Below are 20,627 nucleotides of genomic sequence, written 5' to 3'. Positions count from 1 at the left end.
TGAAGCTTTTCATGCCTGTGGGCACAATGTATCTTCAAATTAGCTTCTAATTAATATTGGGTTTCTTTCTTACAAGCTTTGAGACTGTAGACTCAAATGCAGGCCCAACAGTAGAATAGCCAAGCTAAAACTGGAAATAATTCTATATAGCAATTTCCTAACAATTGTCAATTATTTTATTAAAGTGTATTTCAAAATGTTTACCTGAGAAAATATACTTCTCTTTCTGTTTCTTTTTATAATTTTCTTATTTTGTTTAGTATTCACTTGGATACAAAGTAAATAGATTCTAAGTTCAGCTTCTCTAATTATCCTTTTTTTATTTGCAAAATATTTTTTAATTGGTTTTGAATCAACCTTTGGAAATGAGTCCCCCAAACCCCACTGGTTTTGGGTAGTATCTTTCTACTCATTTGAATTTCTAATTTTTATGTTCTGAGTTTAGGCAGACTAAAAAAAATACAATAAACAAAATTAAAATACCTAATGTTAACAAATACTGTAACAAGCATCCTAAACTAAAAAATGACCAAAGCCTACTTGATTATTAAAAAAACAAAGTTCTAAGCAATATAACAAAATTTAAAATAAAACTCTTACAGTCTTAAATGTTATTAACATGTTAACATAATTTTATTAAATCTATGTTGACACCATTACTCTTTTATATTATTTGCAGTTGTAACTCAATTTTACTTCATTGTGAGAAATGTTCTAAAGAACAGGAATCACATATATTCAGGAAAAGTCCACAAGGCACTGGATTTGTGGTCACACTCTACACTCTGCAGCTAGAGTCTACATCCTAATAATCATTGCTTTTATTTGAAATTAGGAGCAGTTCCCAGCCTAAAATAGGCATGGGGGCATTGAGACAACAGGAATAAAATAAAAAAACACAATACATTAAAAAAAAAACAGAAATAAGTCTGGCTATACCCACAATAGAGATCTTCAAACACTAATATAAAGAGATAGCAAATATAAAAAAGGACATTGAAATAATAAAAAAGAATCAGTCAGAAATGACAAATACAATATCTGAAATAAAGAACACAATGGAATGAACTAAAGCAGGATGGATGAAGCTTAGAATTGAATCAGTGAGTTAGAGGACACAATAAGTAAAGGCACAGAAGCAAAGCAGAAAAAAGAAAAGAGACTCAAAAAGTCTGAGAAAACTCTTAGAGAGCTCTGTGACAACATGAAAAGAAATAACATTTGCATCATAGGGGTTCCTGAAGAAGAAGAGAAAGAACAAGGGATAGAAATTTTGTTCAAGCATATCGTAGCTGAAAACTTTCCTCAATTAAGGCAGGAAAATATCTCACATGTTCAGGAAGCACAGAGAACTCCATTAAGGTGAAACCCAAAGAAACCAACACCAAGACACATCGTAATTAAAATACCAAAGCTAAGTGATAAAGAGAAAATATTAAAAGCTGCTAGAGAGAAAAAGACTATCACCTACAAAGGAGTCCCCATAAGGATGACTTCTGACTTCTCAAAAGAAACACTTGAGGCCAGAAAGGAATGGCAAGAAATATTCAAAGTAATGCAGAACAAGAGCCTAAAACCAAGACTACTTTATCCAGCAAGGCTATCATTTAAAATTGAAGAAGAAATAAAAAGCCTTACAAACAAACAAACAAAAAAACACTCAAGGAATTTACTACAACCAAACCAAGGCTGCAAGAAATGCTAAGGGACCTGTTGTAAACAGATCAAAGGAGAAAAAGAATATAGCAAAAGAGGAATACAGTTTTAAAGAATAAAATGGCAATAAACAATTACATATCAATAATACCCTTAAATGTAAATGGATTAAATGATCCAATCAAAAGACATAGGGTAGCTGCGTGGATAAGAAAACAGGACCCATACATATGCTGTCTACAAGAGACACACCTTAAATCAGAAGATGCACATAGAATAAAAACAAAAGGATGTAAGAAAATATTTCACACAAATGGAAATGAAAAAAAGCTGGGGTAGCAATACTTATATCAGACAAGATGGACTTTAAAACAAAGACTAAAGTTAGAGATAAAGAAGATAATGATAAAGAGAGCAATCCAAAGGAAGATATAACCGTTATAAATATCTACGCTACTAATATAGGAGTATCTAAATATATAAAGCAGACTTTGATGAATTTAAAGGGTGAGATCAATAGCAATACTATAATAGTAAGGGATTTCAATACCCCATTAACATTATTAGATAGATCCTCAAGATAGAAAATTAACAAAGAAACAGCAGATTTAAAGGATATATTAGATCAACTTGATTTAATAGATATCTTCAGAACCTTTCACTCTAAAACAGGAGAATATACATTATTTTCAAGTGCTCATGGTACATTCTCTAAAATGTTACACAGGTTAGGGCACAAAAGCAGTCTTAACAAATTTAAGAAGATTGAATTCATATCGAGTACTTTATCTGATCATAATGGCATTAAACTAGAAATCAAGCACAACAGAAAAACTGAAAAATACTCAAACACTTGGAAACTAAATAACACGTTATTAAATAACGAATGGGTTAACAATGAGATCAAAGAAAAAAATTAAAAATTCCTAGAAACAAATGATAATGAACATACATCAACTTAAAATTTATGGGACACAGCAAAAGCAGTCCTGAGAGGGAAGTTTATAGCATTACAGGCATACCTCAAGAAGATAGAAAAAGCTCAAATAAACAACTTGACCCTACATCAAAAAGAACTAGAAAAAGAACAGCAAGTAAAGCCCAGAGCTAGGAAAAGGAAGGAAATAATAAAGATCAGAGCAGAAATAAATAGGATAGAGGCTAAAGAAACAATACAGAGGATCAATGAAACTAGGAGCTGGTTCTTTGAAAAGGCAAACAAGATTGATGAACATTTAACCAGACTCACCAAGAAAAAAATAGAGGGCCTCAGCATAACTGACGTCTTGTCAGCATAGTCACAAGAAGTGTGTTTTTTCAAACTAGTGTGCTCTTCCTTGAGATGTACTCTAAGGTGATAATGGTATAATGATTTCATGAAATGTATTAGCTTTGTGATGTGGTTCATGTTGTGTCCTTTGGTCACTAAATTTACAGAAAGCTCACGGAGAACATCGCCAGCACAAGGTCCCCTTAAGATTTACCATGGAATCAGTCATTGCGTTGATTATCGCAGGAGAACACAGGATGGCTATGATGGCTTTCGTGGAAACTAGCAGAGCTGCCTACAGGATACCTGTTAAGTGGTCATGAGCTTGGTGGCTGACGAGACCGAGGGTTGTCACCATCTATGCAAGGGGTGGACCCAGCCTCTCTTGAACCATGGAGTTGTTCAAGTAACAGGGCTTCATTAGTGGGGGTGGTGGAAAAAGCCCATCTGAAACAGTGTTTTGAAACAGACATGGAACATAAGATGGAGTTCTCTACCGAATTTTCTTTGGAAAAAGAAAATTCAAATGTTTCATTCCTGTTATTTCTATTGTTCTTAATAAATGGATAAGATTTACTGTTGTCACTAGGTGTTATCTGAAGTGTTTCTTCATGAATTTTGAAGTCAGATGAAGAAGGGGAATTATTTAAGGTGACATCCTCTAGCCTACTTTTAATGTAATAAAATGAGCAGAGCACTGTGTCAATGAACTTTGTCTGTTTAGAATATCTTTAAAGAAAAAGGTTTTACAAAAGTACTATTGTACTTCATGTGTGACTGAACTGCAGAGTTAAACATAAAGCACTGTGTGTGCAAGGAGAATGGAAGTGTTGGCTTCTCTCTTTGAACAGAAGTGCAAACAAATTAAGTGCTCTCTTACTTTTGCATTCCACTACACGGAATAATGAAGCATGCCACTTGAACTTTGGTGACCACTGCTGCCTACATACCACAGTGATCACCCCACCTGGCACTGCTGCAGAGGAGGGAGGCCTCGATGACTGCATTGTACACATTCCATTGTTTTTTTTTTCCGGGCCATCACTGCAGGAAGCGCACGCACATACCCAAGGCTTCCTCGCGGCATGTCATCCATCGTGTCTGCCAGTGCTCCAGGACCGCTGCCCAGCCCCAACATCACATACTTCACACTACACAGAGATCTCTCGGTCTGCCACAACCCACACTTTACCGTAACACCCAGTGATTTTACTTTCCACCATCCAGTGTAAACTAAAAGATCGCCCCTGCCCTTCTGCCCCGTGATCCCTTAATGTAAGCTCTGCCCTCCTTCCGCTCTGACCAGGCAGTATACCCACCCTGCACAGGGATTCTCAGGTTTCCCATGTCCACAAGCCGATGGGATCCCCAAAGTTTTTCACCGCTCACCTTTTGAGAGACCCCATAAGGACTCTCACAATCCTGACTGGACTTTAAAACTGTAGGCCCCTGTCTTCTTACACTCGACTCGCTCCGTATGACTTCTGCTGTCCCCAAGCAGGAAGAATCCCCGTGACTCTCGGCCCATACACCACTTAGGCCAGTGTTCCTTCTGGTGTTCACATTCCACTGTGACCCTGCAGGTTTCACACAGCCTTGAACTGCTGGGACAGCCATGGGCTCCCATTCTGTAACTGCTGTCTATTTGTATGTGCTTCTAATGCCAACACTCTGTTTTGACAACCAAAGCCTCCCTGCTCACACTGCTCCCATGACACTCAGGCCTCGGACAACGCACTTTCTGTTGTGAACTTGTGCTTCCCTGTTAGCCTCCTCTAGGCCCTGTGTCTAGCAGGAGCCACTTGGCTTATTCATGTCTGTCTGTTTGTTCATTTGTTTTCTGCTTTCTTTTGCTTTGCTTTATTTCTGTCAGAAGGTGTCATTTGGCCCAAGTAAGTCCTTCTCTTTTTGAGTCCACAAATATAGCTGATATCCTTCTCATGTCCATTCTGGATTACTTCTGACAGCCAAAGCATGGAATGCCTCCAATGAAACCACCAACAGCAAAGCACATTGCCCGAATTTTGCAGCAATAGCAGGTCATGTGGTGGTTGGTAGCCTGAACCTCCACACACTTAAGCACTGGAAAGGACTGCTTCTGACTAGAGCATGGCAAGTCCATGGTGAGTGGTTGTGTGATTGTTTTAAGAGATGACTGAGCAGAGGTGTCTAAGAGAGAGGTCATATCAGCTGTGTAGTGCAGACCATGTGCCTTTCCTGTGTGTTAACATAGTGCTGACTGAAACAGTGTCCTAAAAGGAGTGTTTGAGCAATTGTTCCTTTTATGGGGTTGATGAAGTTATAACTTTTGGAAGTCACCTCCCTAAAATGCTGGGTATCCATCATTCTCCCTTGAAACCCAGCATCTCGGTTCTGTTTGCACAGAGACAGCGATTCCAGGCAGTGGAAACTAGAAGTTAAGCAAACCTGAGGAGTTGGAGGAAATGATGCCAGTAGGAAAAAGTATTGGGTGTTTCATGGAAATACTCCAGTGTTAATGGAATGCCAATGACATGTAGTAAAACCAGCAAGCTGTCAGATGGCCAGCCCTTTCTCTAGTACTAGAGCATTTAGGGATGTAGGAAAGTTGCAGGCTGGACCGCGGTGTCCATATTGTACAGATAGCTGGAGTCCTCTCTGTGTTTTCTGCAGTTTCTGAAAAAGTGAAAACAATCTGACCCAGAGGCGACCCAGAATCCACAAGGCCCATGCAGGGCTGCTCTGAGTGCAGACTAGTAACAAAGAGCGCTGCCTTCCACTTCCAACTTTGTAGTCCTTACCCCGCAATAGTCATTCTGGATAAGAATGCACTGAGCATCACGAACATGAACACCATTTCTGTGGTTACGTACTGAATTGTGTGCCTGCTCCATGAAGGACACAGTTAGATGTTTCCTATGTTTGAAATCTTCCCGGTAACTTCTTCATGAAGGAATGCTGTCACAAACCTCAACACTAATAGAAGAGATCTGAGGCTCAGAGATGTGAAGTCTATTTCCCTTTGACTCAAGCTGACATGATTAGATGAAGTTGGGGGCTAGTTCTGCCACTCACATGCTAGGAGTTGCCTTTCTCTGCACATGGAAACCCCCAAATTTGCAGCTTGTCCCATGTCTGCTTGTGTTGTGGTGGCCTCTACTTTTCAGTAAATTACCAAAGGTTTCAGGAACACTGGTTACGGTCTACAAACAGGCTCCTGAATTCACGAGGCTGTGACACCATTTTTGGTGGGTAGGGTGCCAGGGTCAAGTGCCTGGGGAACAGACATGTTGTTGAAGTTTTTTAGATCACTGCCCAACTGGCCTAACCACCAGATAGCAGGCGTCTGTAGAGAATCCACTTAGGAAAGATGTGGACCAGAAAGGCCCTGAGTCAGATCTCTGGTTCCATCCTCTCTGGGCAATTGGCAAGCATCCTTGCCACCTGACACCCTTTTCTTCCAATGTTTTCAATCTACAGAAAAATGTAGGAAGAGGCTATAGAACAAAACAAAGAAACAAAATCCTACGTTACTGTCACTTAGATTGATTCACTGGGACCTCCCTGTGCATTTTCTTTGTTTTGTTGGGTGGATTTATCTGAAACAGACACATATCGTTCTGCAATATTCCAGTCTTTGCTCTAACTTTCCAGTCGTTATTTTATTGCATCCTTTCCGCTCTGCATAGCAACAGTCTTCTCACCTCTGTACGGCCATGAAATAGAAAAGCATTAGACAAATTCTTTCTCTTTAAACATGCAAGCTGCTGCTAATACTTTGCAATCCTGGGAGCCAGTAGCTGAGGCACTGTCTCCTTTATATTCATGAGGAGGCCTGTGTGCACAATACCAAACACCAGAATTAGAGGACACAATGTAGATATGTTGTGCGACCTCCAATAGAAATGACCACACTTTTCCTTCCGTGCTGCCTGGGGTGCTCTTGCTGCCTTTTACCCACTCAGACCCATCCCTTCCTACCACAACCGCCCTTTCCAGGACATGAACTCAGCCCCTCTATCATTCTCCCTGGGTGGCCATCTCCTTCGCTAGCTCAGACCGGTCCACATTTTCTTCGAGTCACTCCTGCGGTGAATGGCCCGAGGTGCAGAACCCAGCAGACACAGGTCTGCATGAGGGCCTTGCGGCTCAGGTCTTAGCACCAATTCAGCTAGCAGTCGACTTAACAGGAGAAGGGGCTCAAGAATAACTACCAAATGGGAGAATATGTGTGCCCATGTAACAAACCCCAAAAGAGGCTGCGGCACAACGAGTTTCCCAGATGGCGGCAGATAACCGGGACCTGCCCGGGTAGGGCAATGAGTCACAGGTAAACAGAAGGGGGAGCGCACCGCCTGACTGCAGAACCCTGGAGCTTTGCCTGTCCATGCTGTTAGTCTGCAGATCATTCGCAGAATCAGACATTCAGAGTGTAGTGGTAGCAGACAGAATACAGTCAAGACCCTGAGAAATCTGAGGTCTCAGTGGACCTTGGCAGTTAACCTGGCTCATGCAATACCAAGCTTTTCCACAAGGGGCATGGGATCAACACAAATGCAGGCCAATGTCATCCCAGCCACAGAGAATGCTGAAAGTGGACTGAATTGAACGGACAGAGCAGAGGCCTTGACTCCATCCCAAGACCCACAAAACAGTTCGCTGGCCACCTGCAATGGCTCCAACTACTTCTCTCTTCCATCAGCCAGACACCTGAGACCTGGCTCTCCAGTAAAGGACTCTCTACTTTCCTGCTTCCCACAGATTTCACTCTTGAGAGTAGGAATTCTCTAGCCTGACTGGTGGTGGTGCAGCAGATAGAGTGTCAGCCTGGGCCATTGAGGTCCCTGGTTCAAAACCCCAGGGTCGCTCCTGCCCCCATCTATGCACATATGAGAAGCAATCAATGCACAACTAGAGTGAAGCAACTGTGAGTTGATGCTTTTCATTCTCTCTCTCTCTCTCTCTCTCTCTCGCCCTGAAAAAAATGAAAAATAATTCTGTCATTTTCTGTCAGAGATACCCACAGGGGTTGATGTTCAAAAAAAATGTGGGGTGATTATCTGGGTGTTCCAGACTTGCTAGCACTTGTCAAAGGAACTGTTGTCCAGTTACTTCCCTCCAGGAAAAAGCTAAGCTGTAGATGAGCACCTTGTGCTTGGTGAGCGTGTGGGTGCACACGCCCAGCTCCAAATCTCACAGCTGAACCATGGAATTGAATGAAAGGTTAGAAAGGACTTGAGGAGACATCACCAGGGAACTGCCATGCTTTCTTCCAGTTCCCCAAGATGGTTAGCACGCAGGTCGAGGCAAAAGGATGTGTACTGTGATGACCCTGTGAGACAGGTTACTTGCAAAAATAGACCTAGGTCAGGTTCATCTGTTCTTGCATTTCCTATAGATCTGGATGACAAATTCTTCTGTAGAATATTTAGTACATTCCCTAAAGTAGTCCCACAATTCAAAACACAACACTGATTTTTATCAACTACAAAATTAAAAGGAATGGCAAATGAAGGAAATAAAACTTTTAACACAATGGCTTAAACAAAATACAGTCACATAAGTTTGAAAGTGAGTTCTCAAATTTTGAAAGAAAGAACAGTACACACTACAAAGTTATTGGACATTCTTTCTAAAAATTTTTTTTAATTAAATTAATTTATTGTGTTAACATAAACTCAAGCTTCCTACTGAATACCATACCCTCTCCCACCCCCATGTTTCTATCTATACCCCTTTGGCCCCCTTCCCCCAATTCCTGCCCCTTTTCCCTCTGGGACCTGCTGTCCTGCTATATGTATCTATGTGTTATGTATATGTAATTTCACTAATCCTTCACCTTCTCTGATCCCATTCCCTCATTCCCCTTTCCTCTGACAGCTGTCCCTCTTTTTCTGGTAAACCCAACACTGCCTCTATTTTGTTCTTCAGTTCATTTTGTTACTTAGATTCCACATATAATTGAGATCATAACATTTGGTTTCTCTGCCTGGCTTATTTCACTTAGCATAAGTGTCTCCAGGTCCATCCATGCCATCGCAAAAGGTAAGGTTTTCTTCTTTTTCATAGCTATGTAGTATTCCATTGTGTATATACACCACAGCTTTTGACTCCACTCATCCATCGACGGACACGGGCTATTTCAAGATCTTGACCACTATAAACACTGCTGCAATAAACAGGGGGGTGCATAACATCTTTTAAATTAGTGATTTGGTGTTCTTAGGATATATTCCTGAAAGTGGGACAGGTAGGTGAGAAGGCAGTTCCATTTTTTATTTTTTTGAGGTAATGCCATACTATTTTCCACAGGGGCTGCATGAGTCTGCATTCCCACCAGCAGTGCAAGAGGGTTCCCCTTTCTTCACACCCTCGCCAGCACTTATTCTATGTTATTTGTTGATGAGCGCCATTCTGACAGGTGTGAGGTGATATCTCATTGTGGTTTTAAGTTGCATTTCCCTGATGATTAGTGATGTTTTACATTTTTTCATATGCCTATTGGTCATCTGTATGTCCTCTTTGGAGAAGTGTCTGTTCAGTATTTTTGCCCATTTTTAATTGTATTTCTTACCTTCCTTATGTTGAGTTTTAGAAGTTCTTTATAAATTTTTGTTATTATTCCCTTATCAGATGTGTTGCCAAATATATTCTCCCATTGTGTCAGTTTTCTTTTTATTTGGTTAATGGTGTCTTTGGCAGTGCAAAAGCTTTTCAGGTTGATATAGTGCCATTTGTTCATCCTGTCCTTTATCTCACTTGCCCGTGGAGATAAATTAGCAAAAATATTGCTTCAAGAGGTTTTGGAGAGGTTACTGCCCATGTTTTCTTCCGAGATGTTTATGGTTTCACAACTTGCATTTAAGTGTTTTATCCTCTTTGAGTTTATTTTTGTGAATGGTGTTAGTGGGTGGTCAAGTTTTATTTTTATACATGTACCTGACAAGTTCTTTCCAACACCATTTATTAAAGAGATATCTTTACTCCACTTATCCTCTTGGCTCTTTTTCAAATATCAATTGACCATAAAGGTGTGGGTTAATTTCTGAGCTCTCTGTTTTGTTCCATTGATCTGTATGTCTGTTCTTATGCCAGTACCAAGCTCTTTTAAGTACACGTGTCTTGTAGTATAACTTGATATATATAGGTGTGATACCTTCCATTTTATTCTTCAATTTTGAGATTGCTGAGAATATTAGTGTTCTTTGTGGGTTCCATATAAATTTTTGGAATATTTGTTCTATATTTTTGAAGTAAGCCACTGGTATTTTAATAGAAATTGCATTGAATTTATACATTGCTTTAGGTAATATAGACATTTTAATGATATGTATTCTTCCTATCTAGACACATGGTATATGCTTCCACTTGTTTGTATCTTTCTTGATTTCTTTTATCTATGTTTTGTAATTTTCCAAGTACAGGTCTTTTACCTCCTTGGTTACTTTTACTTAGAGGTATTGTATTTTTTTTTGTTGTTGCAATATTGAAGAAGATTTTTTCCTTAATTTCTTTTTCAGACAGTTAATTGTTGGTGTATAAAAATGCCACTAGTTTCTAAACATTAATTTTATATTCTGCCACCTTGCAAATTTCGCTTATCAGGTCTAGTAGTTTTTTTACTGAAATTTTAGGGTTTTCTATGTACAGTATCATGTCATCAGCAAATAATGATAATTTTACTTCTTATTTTCCAACCTGGATTCGTTTTATTTCTTCTTCTTTTCTCATTGCTGTGGCTAGGACTTCCAGATCTATGTTCAATTAGAGTGGTGATCTTAACGGATTGCTTTTAATTTTTGCCCTTTGAGTATAATATTGGCCATCGGTTTGTCATGGATGGCCTTTATCATGTTGAGGAATGTTCCTTGTATTCCCACATTGCTGAAAGTTTTGACCATAAATGGGTGCTAGAATTTATCAAATGCCTTTTCTTCATCTATTGATATTATCATGTGATATTTATCCATCCTTTTGCTTATGTGATGAATCACATTAATAGATTTGTGAATATTATAGCAGACTTGCCTCCCCAGAATAAATCACACTTGATCATGATGTATGATTTTTTTTAATGTATTGTTGGATCTGGTTTTCTAATATTTTGTTGAGAATTTTAGCATCTAAGTTCATCAGGGATAGTGGCTTGTACTTTTTTGTTTGTTTTTTTTTCTTTATAGTGTCTTGACCTGGTTTTTGAATGAGAATTATGCTTGCCTCATTAAAGGAGCTTGGAAATCTTTCCTCCTCTTGACTATTTTGAAACAGGTTGAGAAAAAAATAGGTGTTAGTTCTTCTTTGAATATTTAAAAATTACCTGTAAAACCATCTGGTCCAAGAAATTTTTTTTGCTGGGAGTTTTTTGATAACTTTTTCAATTTTATTTGTTGTAACTGGTTTGTTTAGATTTTGTAATTTTTCCAGATTGAATTTTGGAAGTTTATATGTTTCTAGGAATTTATTCATTTTGCTTACGTTGTCCAATATTTTGGCATACACATCTTTATAGTAGCTTTTTACAATCCTTTGTATTTCTACGGCATCAGTTGTTACTTCTTCACTTTCATTTCTAATTTTATTTGAGTTCTCTTTTTTTCTTGATGAGTCTGGTTAAAGGTTTATCAATCTTGGTTACCTTTTAAAGGAACCTGCTCTTGTTTTCATTGATCTTCTGTATAGTTTTCTAGTCTCTATGTCATTTACTTCCCCTCTGACTTTTATTATTTCCTTCTATCTACTTTGTCTGGGCTTAATTTGTTGTTCTTTTTCTAGTTCTTTTAGATGCAGGGCTAAGTTGCTTATTCTTGCCTCTTAAGTATGCCTATAATGCTATAAACTTTGCTCTCAGAACTGCTTTTGCTGTGTCCCATTAATTTTGCATTGTTGTATGTTCATTTATATTGATTTCAAGAAAATTTTTTATTTCTTTCTTGATCTGGTTGTTAACCCATTTAATAACATGCTATTTAGCCTCCAAGTGTTTGAATGTTTCTCAGTCTTTGTATTAGAGTTGATTTCTAGTTTCATGTCATTTGATCAGAGAAAATACTTGATATAAATTCATCTTCTTAACTTTATTCAGTCATGTTTTGTCTCCTAAAATATGGTATCCTAGAGAATGCACCATTAGCACTTTAAAAGAATGTATATTCTGCTGCTTTGGGGTGAAAGGTTCTGAAGATATCTATTAAATCCAGTAGATCTAGGGTGTCATTTAAGGCCACAGTTTTGTTATTAATTTTCTGTCTAGACTATCTATTCACTGATGTCAGGGGGTATTAAAATCTCCTACTATTATAGTATTGCTATTGATCTCATACATTATGGCCATCAAAATCTGCTTTATATATTTAGGTGCTTCTATATTAGGTGCATAAATATTTATAATGGTTATATCCTCCTTTTTGATTGCTTTATCATAACCCTTTAGCATTATGTTGTGACCTTCTTTATTTCTTACTATATTACCTTTGTTTTAAAGTCTATTTTGTCAGATATAATTATTGCTACCCCAGCTTCTCTTTCATTTCCATTTGTGTGAAATACTTTTTCCATCCTTTCACTTTCAGTCTATGTGTATCTATTTTCTGAGGTGGGTTTCCTGTAGACACATATGTATGGGTCCTGTTTTATTATTCACACAGCTACCCTATGTCTTTTGATTGGAGCATTTAATTAATTTATATTTAACATTGTAATTGATATGTAGTTGTTTATTGCCATTTTATTCTTTAAAACTACAATCCTCTTTTTCTCAATTTCTTTTACTTTCACTCTTATTACAGCAGCCCTTAACATATCTTGCAGTACGGGTTTGGCTGTCATGAATTCCTTAAATCATCTTTTTGTCTGAGAAGCTTTTTATTTCTCCTTCAAGTTTAAACAGTAGCCTTGCTGGATAAAGAAGCCTTGGTTTTAGGTTCTTGCTTTACATCACTTTGAATATTTCTTGCCAATCCCTTCTGGCACAAAATGTTTCTGTTGAGAAGTCGAATGAGATCCTTATGGGAGCTCCTCTATAGGTAATTAACTGCTTTTCTCTGGAAGCTCTTAGTATTCTTTCTTTGTTTCTTAAATTTGGCAGTTTAATTATAATGTGTCTTGCTGTAGGCCTCCTTGGGCCCCTATTTAATGGGACTCTTTATGTTTCTTGAAGTTGCGTGACTTTTTCTTCATCAATTTAGGGAGGTTTTCAGCTCTGATTTCTTCAAACAAGTTCTCTGTCCCTTGTTCATTCTCTTCTTGTTCATGAACCTGTATGATGTGGATGTTGTTTCTTTTCATGTGGTCATAGAGCTCTCTTTTAATTTTCTCAGACTTTTTGAGCCTCTTTCCTTTCTTCTGCTGTTTCCATGCTTTCGTTTATCTTGGCCTTTAAATCGTGGTCCACATCCCCGGGGCTGTGGACTGGTACCAGTCTGTGGGACATTTTATACCAGTCCACAGAGAAAGAATAAATAACTTACATTATTTATGTTTTATTTACACTTAAGCCTGAAAGATGTTTTATTTTTTAATTACTTTTCTTTTTTTTTTTTGTTCATTTTTCTGAAGCTGGAAACAGGGAGAGACAGTCAGACAGACTCCCGCATGCGCCCGACCGGGATCCACCTGGCACGCCCACCATGGGGCGACGCTCTGCCCACCAGGGGGCGATGCTCTGCCCATCCTGGGCGTCGCCATGTTGCGACCAGAGCCACTCTAGCGCCTGGGGCAGAGGCCAAGGAGCCATCCCCAGCGCCCGGGCCATCTTTGCTCCAATGGAGCCTTGGCTGTGGGAAGGGAAGAGAGAGACAGAGAGGAAGGTGCGGCGGAGGGGTGGAGAAGCAAATGGGCGCTTCTCCTGTGTGCCCTGGCCAGGAATCGAACCCGGGTCCTCCGCACAAGATGTTTTATTTTTTAAAAATTACCAGATTCCCTCTGTTACATCCATCTAAGAGTCACTCTTGATGCTTGTCTTGGTCACGTGATACATTTATCCATCCCACTCTAAAGGCTGGTACGTGAAAATATTTTCTGACATTAAACTAGTCTCTGGTACAAAAAAGGTAGGGGATCACTGCTCTAAAACACTGATTCAATTCTCTGCTTTATCTAGCCTGCTGTTAATTCCTTGTAGTACAGTCTTCATTTCAGATATTGTACTTGTCATTTCTGAATCATTCTTTTTTATGATTTCAATGTCCTTTTTGATGCTTGCTATCTCTTTATTTAGTTGTTCATTATGTCTATCCATTGTTGCTCTAAGATTGAGCATTCTAAAAATAATTGTTTTTAAACTCTGCATCTGATAGTTTGGTTCCTTCCATCTCATTATATTTGTGAGGATTTCTCATGTTGATTCACTGGTGACACATTTTTGTCTACCCATTTGGTCTGTGTATAGGCTTCTTTGGGGGCATGTTGCTTGTGCATCTAGCTGAGTCTATGGTTGGTGTTGTCTGCCACCAGCAATCAGTTGTGTTGGTTCTATATCTTCTAAGGTTGGTGTCAGCTGTTGTTTGTAACCTGCTGGGCTACTTGTCTGCAACTACTGCTCTTTTTGCTGTTTGTGTCTGCATTTTCTGTGCCTGGGCAGTGAGCGAGAGGCCCACCTGTATAAAAATCAGCTTCCTCCTGTTTAGAACTGACAGCAGCTCCATAAGTCTCTAATCTCCATAAGATTTGCCTCTACTTTTTAGATGCTCCAATTCCTCTTTCAGCTCTTTTCAGAATCATCTGTAGAAGGATTGTAGTATGGGCCCCGACTGGTTATATCCAACCAATCTTTCTGTTGGTTGCAAGCTTGTTAGGGCAACTGAGGTTGGGAAGATAACACTAGTGGAACCATCACCTTCAGGGATCTCTTAGGCAATAGCTCAGTACAGGGATTGTGGCCCCTACTCCAGAGCCCAACCCCTTACCACTGCTGGGTTCTCAAATTTTATTTCTCCCTAAGGTTTAGAGCAGGTTTAGATTAAGTATGGCCAACAGTTCCCAACTGCAAAAAATCTTACAGCTGATGAGATCCTGGTCTCAGGGAGAAAGACTGAGAGAGTCCTCTCCTGTGGCTGACAAGCCCCCAGAAAGTGGCTATGCCCCTCAACCAGACTCAGCAATAGGCTCTCAGAAACCCACACATTGAATGCCCATGTTCCAGACCTCTCTCTTTTCCCCTTCTGGAGTCTATCCAAGCAGGGTAGGATATCCAGCACCCAGACCAGCTGACTGTGTATTTCCTCCCTGTCCAATGCACAGGTGCTAATCACAGAGAGCAGAACTCATCTCAGCTGGGCCAGGTGTGAGGATCTCATGATTAAAATACTACGCAAGCAAGGGTTGTTAGGTCCTGAACCAATGCTCTGCTGCTGGCCACTGGATGTGGCAGCTTTGTGCCTTCCTGGCTGGAAACTGGCACAAACCAGTGGGAGACATGACCTGTGGCTGGCCCTCAGCAACCTGGGAGCTACAAGCAATCCAGAGATTGTGGTGGCCTCTGCAGGTCCCAGGTGCACATGGAAATAGCAGCTCAACACCTAGGCTGGCTTTTATCCACACTGGGACTGGGGAAAGTTTACTTCAAAGGCCTAGGTTCCCTACATCCTTCCTTCTGCAGCCTCTGGCTTCTGGCTGCTTGTTGATCACTAGGGTCTAGAGTTCACAGCAATTCAGAGATTAGGAAGGGTGGTGGGTGTGGCTCCCCCCTCAGCTACAGGTTACAGTCTGTCCAGAGTGTTTTCACAAACCTCAGTAGGGTGTGGCCTCTGAGACCCAGAGCTGTGATTTGCTCTCACAGTTTCAACTGAGTCTCCTTTAAGCTGGAAGCACCAGTCATAGACTTGGGAGAGTGGGGGAGTTGAGCTCCAGCCTCAGCACCAGAAAAGTGAGTCACTGATGTACTCCCTTCTTTCTGGTCTCTCAGAACTACCCTTCACCCTAAGTGGAGCAGGAGAGTCACCCCAGGGTGGGGCAGTTGCTTTTCTTCAGGCTAATGCCACTCTGAGGACCTCTCCACCTAAGAATGGCAACTGCAGTACTGAGAATGACTCAGCACAGGGGTTAGGGTGGTCATCCCCCACTCTGTTTCTCCCTGGGCCTCTAAATTTACACTCCCCTCATGCAGCTTAGGTCCTTTCAGCTCCCACTTATCTGAAGATTTGGATAAGTGGCTATCAATCAGAATTTTTTCACGGGCCCTTTAAGATGGAGTCTGAGTCTCAGAAACCTGTCTCTTTCTTGCAGACAGAAACCCGGCTCTTTTCACCACCAGATTCAGTCTGGTCACCTCTTCTGTGATCTGGGGTTCTAGGATAGGATTCTGGGCCTGGAGCTGAGCACCCACACCTCTGTGGTGACCCTACCACAGTGAGAGCCCCTCCAGAACCTCTGCTGCCCCTCTCTCCTGGGAGCAGAGCATCCCTTTCTACATCTCCCTTCTTACCAGTCTTGGTTTGGCTTTTTCAGTAAACCTTGGTTATAGAGTGTTCTTTGTTTCATCCAAAATTGGTTTTTCAGAATTATTGTTCATAGATTAAGTTGTATTCCTGTTTGGCCTGGGAGGTGGCAACTGAAACATCTGCCGACTCAGTCACCATCTTGGAATCTCCTGGGCATTCTTTCTTTCAACACAGAGTCCTGAGGCACTGTTATGCCCATTTCCTACTAAAAGGACAATGAATGCTCATACTGGGTACCAGTGAAACAAAAGCAACCTTACAAGCCATCAAAACATGATTCTGATATGTTCATTGTCATTCATGTGGGTCTTTTGGGGTCTCAGGGTTCAGCCTCTAAGCTCATGCAAAAATTCCTTCCTTCCAGTGTTCTAGTCTAAGAAATGGACTTGGGTCAGGCACTTTCAGCAACAAGGGTCCTTGCTGCTGGGGTGACTACCTTGACACTGCTGTACCACAGATACAAGGGCAGGGTCCCCACCCTGATAGAACAGTGCCACCTGTCACCTCTCCCAGGACCTCTTCTCTGTGGTGACATGGAAAAAACCACTGCTGCTTCCTGATAGTAAGACATTACCCCTCCCTCCAATTATGCCTTCTCCACTAAGTACCTGTTGTAGACTGCAGGTGGCAAAAAAAGCCTTTGTAAATTCAAGTCTTAGCAAAAGGCTAAGTTCTCCCCCATTCACCTCCATATTGGTTGTGATGCTGAGTATTTCCACCCACTCTACTTGCTTCCTTGACCTTTCTCTCACCCTTTGTTTGTTCAGATGTTGATTGATTTCACCTTATGCATGGTAGAGGGATTTCTGTTTATGCCTTGGGAGAGTTTCTGTTGTAGCCTCAGATGTGTAACTTTGTATTAAAGACTTCCTTCATTTGCATATGTTTATATAATAAAGCAAACTGGGGATATGGGGCACTCAGATATTGCCATCAGCATTGAAGAGGCCTCCTGATCCCATCCTTTTTTCTTAATGAGTCTGTTTTCTTATTTTCATACCATTCTCACTCAAGACCCAGAATTACGGGCTGTGCTGGTCCATGGCAAGTGCCCCCACACTTCTTTGCATAATGGATTCCAGACCCCTATGTAGCCCAAGAGCCATCAGCTTATTCTTGTAAACATTCTTATTGGTTCACAATGAGAAGAGTGGAATGTTTTATTCTGAATAAGGTCCTTTAAGCACTGGGACAGAACAGTTCTGTTGACTGCAGCCTAACGTGATATGGTTTTGTGGAGGCCCCTGGGACCACTTATAAACATGCTTCCCAGACTGGTGCCTCAGAGGGTCTCTATGTCAATGGTTCAGACATAACTAGCTAAGGCTGGGGCACCCAATTCTGCCCCTCAGAATTCTCACCACCTGCACCTCTGTGTTGAATAAAGTAAACCAAGCCCAATCCTACGCTGAAATGTTTCCTTTAGTTATCATACTAAAACCCTTCACAGAGCAAAGTGCCAGGAACCTGCACACACAACCCAGCCCAAAACTGGCCTGCAGGTTAAGAGGGTCTTTACTTTGAGTGGGTGTCACTTGATAGCTCTATCTCATGGTACCATTTCAAGGTGAGCTCCTATTTATATAGTTTGGAAGGAAGCTGACAATCAGGACACACATTAGCAAAATTTTCTATTCCCTTTGATACAAATAATGTTTACTGGCCACTTTTCTGTTCTCTAGATACAAGTAACATTATATTAATGGCCATAACATTTACAGAGTAACTTTTTGTTCCCTGTTGTAAAATAACTTTTACAGCCACCGTGAGCAAGGCTGCTTGAGGAGCCCAGGGAGACAGGACCATAGGCCATCTCTAGTTTACATTGCTACCATGATGCTGGAGTTTGGTTGCTGGTGGTTGGGCTGGTCGGTCTCCACTTTATGGTGTATCTCTCTTTGCTGTAAGACTGAAGATCATGGACATCCATGTCTTGCTTCATACTCCAGATCTAGAGAACAGATGGGGGGATAACATAAGCCAATTGTTTCTGCAGTTGGGAACAGTTCTACATCAGTCATTCTGTGAGTGTCCATTAGGTCTGTGGCACCTGAAATGTTCACCAACCCGCGGCTCACTGCCCAAGCAGTGAGGTGGCCAAAATCCTGGGGGCACCAGTGGGAAGGCCACAGGGAAGGGGAGGGTTTGAGAATTATCCTCTTATGATCATCAGGAGTTAACTGGTGACAGCGAGCTATAGAGTAGCAATAGGGAAAAATTATGGTGTCAGGAAGAGTGTCCATGACAAAATTCTCATTCACAGCTGCAGTGAATGCAGGACTATAAGGTGTTGTTTAGAATCAGGAAGGTCATACTTGCAGACCTCATTACCTTTAATGTCATGTCTTCTGAGCAACATCCCAGAAGGATCTCACTTGATGGTGTTGACCTTGTTCTGAAAGAGAGAGCAAGAGATATTGCAAAGGAATATATAGGCCCCAGAGTATGTACTTCAGTGGTCCAGCACGGGGCAACAGCACCCTATCAGCTCAGCAGAGTGAACTTGCAGTTACAGGGGTAGAGAGGGGCACCACCCCAAACACATCCCTCTTCCTCTTTTTCTTACTCTGCCTTTTCCACTGATACTATGGCATGGCCATTCATATAAAAGTCCTAGGGGCTCTTGCACACTGCAGGGATCTGCTCCAGGAAGGCTCCAAAGAATGGCAGGGGCCTCACCAAGGAATGTGATAAGAAGTCAGCTGGTGCCAGAACCTTCTGGTGACATTTTCCACCAAATTTAGGAATGGTGACATTTTCCACCAAATTTAGGAAAACTGGCTATTTCTATTCTCTCTTTTGCAATTTGCTGTTAAACCCATTCATTAGGATTATCTTGGGGTTTTTTTTTAATTAATTGTTCATTTCAGACATTATACCTCTCAGTTCTCAAATTCCCATTTGACTGTTTTGTTTATTATTTAAAGAAAATTATTTTCCATCACAGAGAGGATTAATGAAAAAAAAATACACGACACAAAAATACAGATAATAACAGGACAGCAAATCCCAGAGAAAAGGGGAAGAGAGTCAGGGGCACTGGGGCAGTGTGGGTGAAATGGGGGCATGTATTTTGTACAGTGAGGGTGTTACATTAAATGGGACACTTGAATCACACTCAACAAAATAAATTTAAAAATTTAATAAAAAATGAATATAGTTTTCCTTTTTCTACAGACATTTCTCATCTGCCACTCATTAGAGTATCCATTCATTTATATCCTCATATGTTAGTCTAATAGCTACATTAAGTCTTTTCTCTGAAATCCAACATCTGGCTCATCTCAGAGTCTGTGTTTTCTCCCAAGAAGCAGTAAAGGGCTGTTTGGCACTTACTGTATTCTTGGAATGTTCATACGGGGCAGTCACAGCTGAGTCTGCAGACGTGAATGCATGTCTGTGCTACAGGAGTTGGAAATAGTGTTGTTCTGCCAGTCCACATCCAGAGCAGGGGCTGTGCCACAGGAAAAGAGCGAGGACATCTACATGTACTAGCTTTGCACAGAGCTTGGCTGCTTTAGAACAAATCAAAGCATAATCGAGAATCCTTATATATCCAGTAACACGATGAGAACAAGTGTTCCCAGTGGGAAAATCTTCTTGTTCTGAAAAACATAAAAAATAAAATAAAGCCTGGACCTTCCTGGCCCAGGGAGAGGACAAGGGTCCATGTCACAGACAGCTTAATAACAGGTGATGCTTTTCTCCACTGAAAGTAAGACATAATCTTTGGTCGGTCTTCCAGGGCCAGGGGATTGTAAGCCATTCCCCTAAGCCTTACAAGCTCTGGGAAATAGCATTTTCTGCTGAAAGACATTATAAGTGACCTCTTAAGATGAAGAGTGTTGGCAGAACCTTACTGATATTCATCTTGGACAGGAGATTCTCTTAATAAAAAACAAACCTGAAAGCCAGAGTTCTCTGCATGACACACATTCCCATGTCACAGGAGTTGGCATGCCTGGTATAATGATCTTGGAATGTGTCAGTCAATCTCTGTGACCAGAAAGGCAGGACTGGTTTCGACCCTTATGCCAAACATGAGAAAAACCCACTAGACTGACCGGCTACCAGCTGTGATGGGCAGAGATACCTGTCACAGAGTTGACAGAGGTCCAAATCTGTAGACTGGTTTGGCAGGGGCTCTGCAAAATGTCAATGGGGAGGGACTTCTTAATAGGTGGAGGGCTCTCCTTACAGGGCAACAGAAAATGATCTGTCCCTCGAGTTGGGACCTTCCTCATAGTCTGTCCCTTGAATACTCAAGGTCCCTGCTTGGAGCCTTC

At 40.9% G+C, this 20,627-nt stretch overlaps 1 long non-coding RNA gene and 1 pseudogene across 1 annotated transcript in view; one reads left to right on the top strand and one right to left on the bottom strand.

The window, feature by feature from the left end:
* Nucleotides 1–20,627, bottom strand: part of LOC136386916 (uncharacterized) — a 478,497-nt gene that overhangs the window by 145,203 nt on the left and 312,667 nt on the right. The gene's annotated exons all lie outside the window — the stretch shown is intronic.
* LOC136386926 (A-kinase anchor protein 17A-like) overlaps nucleotides 4,012–20,627 on the top strand; it is a 61,549-nt pseudogene continuing 44,933 nt past the window's right edge.

The sequence above is a fragment of the Saccopteryx leptura genome, unplaced genomic scaffold (genome assembly GCF_036850995.1).
Source record: "Saccopteryx leptura isolate mSacLep1 unplaced genomic scaffold, mSacLep1_pri_phased_curated manual_scaffold_21, whole genome shotgun sequence".
Taxonomy (NCBI): domain Eukaryota; kingdom Metazoa; phylum Chordata; class Mammalia; order Chiroptera; family Emballonuridae; genus Saccopteryx; species Saccopteryx leptura.
Note: the sequence above shows the minus strand (reverse complement) of the source record. Positions and strands in the feature narration are given on the sequence as shown.